The following is a 4,186-nucleotide window of genomic DNA, read 5'->3' as shown; positions in this document are numbered from 1 at the left end:
CCCGCCACAACGCCCGGCCATTTTTTTTTTTTTGGTTGCAGCCATCATTGTTGTTTGGCAGGCCCGGGCTGGGGATTCGAACCCACCACCTTGGGTGTACATGACTGGCACCTTAGCCACTTGAGCCACAGGCACCGAGCCAATCTTTTCATTTTTTCAAATAGAGTTGGTTGATACCATTGGGCAGTAATTAATTGAAAAAAATAAGGCAAAAGCATAACATTCAGTATTTTTTTTTCCAGGAGAAAGTTTGAACACAGTCCCCCACTACCACAAATTATGCAGTTGAGTTTCCCACATTGGGGAATTTGTAGTGGTCAGCACATCTGGAATGCAATGGATAAGCTTTGCCCTGGGAAAACCACCTTTATGATCATTGTTATCTCCCCCACCACGTAAATTTGTAACTTTCACCATTATGGGAGGTAATGACCAGAAGAACCTGAAATAGAAATAGTTAAGTGTGGTTACCACTGATGAGTAGAACTAGGAATGGAGAACAAGAGATTTTTATTTGGTATTTTACAATGTCTTAAAATGTTGAATTTTTATTACCACATTTGTCTTATTTTTATAATAAAAAATGGTAAGCTTAGGTGCTTACAATCAATTTATAAATCATACAAACAATTAAAGTACCATGCAAGGCAGTATCATTCAACTGTATAATTATCTGTTTCGAAATATGTGTCTTATATGATCATTTTTCCTTAAGAAGGGAAGTTTAGTAGCACCATTAATGAGGGGAAAGGAGGCAGTACATTTAAACTTCTGTGATCATTATGCAGACAGTAATATCTAACACCATAAAACTACGAGGATGAATTAAGGCAAGTAGCAGGACAGCAGTAAGAACATTAACCTAAAATTTGGAACCAATTTAAATAGTCTGTGGTCAGCTATACTGTAGAAGAGAAAAGCATGCCAGTTTCCTCTTTAAGTGGACCAAGGCCCTTTGGAATTACTAGTATGCCTACGAAGTAGACATAATAGAAAAATGGATCCTGATTTAAAAGATTTTCTAGAACATGCTTGATATTGAGTACTTTAGGTAGCAGTCATTCCTTTCTTTCAAAATCATCTATGTTGAAATCATGGCTCTAAATATAATTATAGGCAAATTTCCAGACTCCCAGAGAATATTTGTATATATACAAATACAGGAGGAGGGAGTGATTGAATATGAAAGACTTTGTGAATAAAGATCAAATATTCTTTTGCAGATGTGAAAAACCCTGGAGAGCATGATGATGTGACAGGCCCTATGTTTATTTTCCTAATTCTGTTCTTAGAGAAATGAAGTTTGGCATTTTGGTATGAAGAATGTAGTAAGTTTTTTATTTGTGCAGAATATAAGATTGTAGTTGGTAGTAGGCATTCTTCTTCCTAGATTTTGGTACCGAAAGATGACATATTAATGTGATGTATTGGATTTTATTTACCAAGGGGAGCAGAAGATTCAATTATACTTTCTCAATGCTAATTTTCAGAATGGCTCATGTAAATGGACAGAAAGAATGAAATAAATTAGCAAACCACATGTGGGAGAACATCTGTTCTCCAGTCTTATACATGGTAATTAAGCCAAATAGACTGTTTGGTCCCAGCTATTTATTTCTGAATGCATGGGGAGATTCATCTTGCAGCTATGACCATTGCTCTTCTAAGACCTGGGCTGCATGTTAACAAATCAAAAAGGAAGGTAGATCATGTATTTAACATTTAGTATGTTTTATTCATAGAAAAAAATTAATACTTAATAGAGATTTCATAAATTAATGCACATAAAAAGCTTTATAACCTCCTTTCATTTATATGTCATATTTTGCAAAATAGTTCCACACACAAAGACCTATCAACTATTTAACATGTTTAAAATTTTTTTTTATTTCTCATTTTAATGCCAAAAATATAGTCCATATGAATGAGGCAGAGAAAAAAAAAAACCCACACCAGTAAATAAATAACTTTCAAAATATTTAGCTTTTATGAAAACTGGCCATTTGTATTAGGTATGGGTCAATTTTCCATATTACTTTGCCTGTGTAATGAAAACAAACTGTTGATTCTACATTTATCTTTTACCAATTCTCTTACCTGTTTACAAGTTCCCTATTGAATTCTTCCTAGAAATTAAAACTTCATTCCTTTTCCTCTAAGGCTGGAGAAAGCCTCTTTCTATTCTTTGATAAACTTTCGATAATGCATTTGCTATGCCGTTACCAGTATACCCATGTGTAAAAATAAGCAACTCTGAAATATAACCCGGAAAGTTGAATGAAAAAGCCATAGAAAAACAGGCTGAATACCTGAACAAGTGATGGTTAGTAGGGAACCTCTAGAAAAGGGCTTGCTCTTTCTGTAAAGAACCACCAAAGGCTTGCCCTAAGATTCTTGACAAAGTTATATTTGTCCCTGGTTGTCTAGTGGTTATAAATTTTTTAAAAAGTTATAATTGGTAAATTTTTAAAATTCCCTCTTTTCTCCAAATCTTCAAAAGAACTTTTATCACCACAGACTGTCCATTGGTACTGAGGGGAATTAAGGGACAGATCAAATTTTTACAAATAATGTGCACTGTCTCTACTGAGAAAAATCTGTTCTGGAAAGTTATCATCTTTACATTGGAAAAACAGGTTTCTTTTCACCTGCCCTGCCATTTCTCCTTCTGCTTCCCCTCAGCCCTTCTACTTGTGGGTTTTGCAGAAAAGGTTAGGAGCCAACCAGAATCACTGTGCAGTTCATCTTTTACATATAAATATTTATACTTTACGTATAAATATGAAAACTATACTTCCTCCTTCAATTAACAACAAAATGATTTTATACCTTGGGGTCTGCAATAACATTAGAAAATGTGGAAGAAACAAATATTTAGTGATGGTAGCATTGACCATCTCATTGAATCCTCCTCGCTGTGAATTAGAAAGATTACAAAACTACAACCAGTAGGATGACGAGTCAAATTCACTGGGTCTCATGTGGTAATTTCAGTTCTGCCTGTTCAGGATACTGTTGCATCTCATTTTTCTAGTAAGAGCATCCATTCCAATGCCCTTTGGGAAACTCCTCCTCATTCCTGTGCTTTGCATGTGTAGGTCCACTCCATGACCTCACATGTGCAACTCCATCATTCTGTAGCTTTTACTCAACACAATGAGACATTTCACTCAGGCCTGACCAGTCTTCTCTGAGATATTATGTGCTTGGAGTAGTAAAGCGGACAACCTAAGCCCTTTGTAGTAGAAAAGAATAAGAACACAGAGAAGAAAATAGAAAAAAGTGGATATCAGACATTTCAGGGAGAAAGAGAGAAGCAAAGTCCTGGTTGATTTGAATCTCCAGCAGGACCAGTTTTATGGGCCTGCAACCTACATAGTCACACACAATTCAGAACCCAGAAAGGCTTCACACCTGGTCTCATGCTCTGCCATCTGAAAATTCTAAATCATTTTAGACAAAACACTTTTCGTTTTTAATTTTTCAGATTACGTAGGCCAGTCATGACTACCAGTTGCTTGTCTAGTTCCTTCTATTATGTGAACTTCCCAAGGAGTTTTTGTCAGTGTTGTAAGAAAATAAAATGCCCCTTTGTGCTTAAGTTAGTTTGAGTTGAAAATCTGCGACTTGCAAGGGAAGCGGGTCTGACAAATGCATCTCCAAACTGCACTTCCTATGAGGCCTAAGGTTGTGATACTATCAACCCTTAATTATCTGTGAAGGATAAATTATTCACTTATGAATGATTTATGACAGAGTTATAACACTAAATGTTATTTTCCTGCCATCTGTCGTGTTTTTAGCTAACTTTACAACATCAATTAGATAGTCCATGGAATGAAAACTAATGTTCACATTATCTTAAAAATTATATCTCTTATATACATAAAATATGTTTTAATATATGTATAAATGTTTATAATATAAAAAATATTTGAAAAAATATATTACATATTTGTACATGTTTATACATATATTTTACATATAAACATATATACATTACACATACATATATATATATATATCTGATATCTATATAAACATGTAAACACATACCAGGGACAATGATAATTTATATTTTTAGATATAAGTGTCCAGATTATAAAATGCTTTTATAGACAACATATTACTATAAAAAATCTTTATTTTGAACAGAACTAATGACTCATTGATAGGTAAACCATCT

General features: G+C 34.2%; 1 non-coding gene across 1 annotated transcript; it reads right to left on the bottom strand.

Annotated features, from left to right (window-relative positions):
* Positions 1–239: 239 nt before the first annotated feature.
* LOC111725439 lies at positions 240–403 on the bottom strand. The gene has a single exon (XR_002773504.1). It is a non-coding gene; the product is annotated as a U1 spliceosomal RNA (small nuclear RNA).
* Between the last annotated feature and the right edge of the window lie 3,783 nt (positions 404–4,186).

The sequence above is a fragment of the Otolemur garnettii genome, unplaced genomic scaffold, assembly GCF_000181295.1.
Source record: "Otolemur garnettii isolate 467f Iridium unplaced genomic scaffold, OtoGar3 scaffold00040, whole genome shotgun sequence".
Lineage (NCBI taxonomy): Eukaryota > Metazoa > Chordata > Mammalia > Primates > Galagidae > Otolemur > Otolemur garnettii.
Note: the sequence above shows the minus strand (reverse complement) of the source record. Positions and strands in the feature narration are given on the sequence as shown.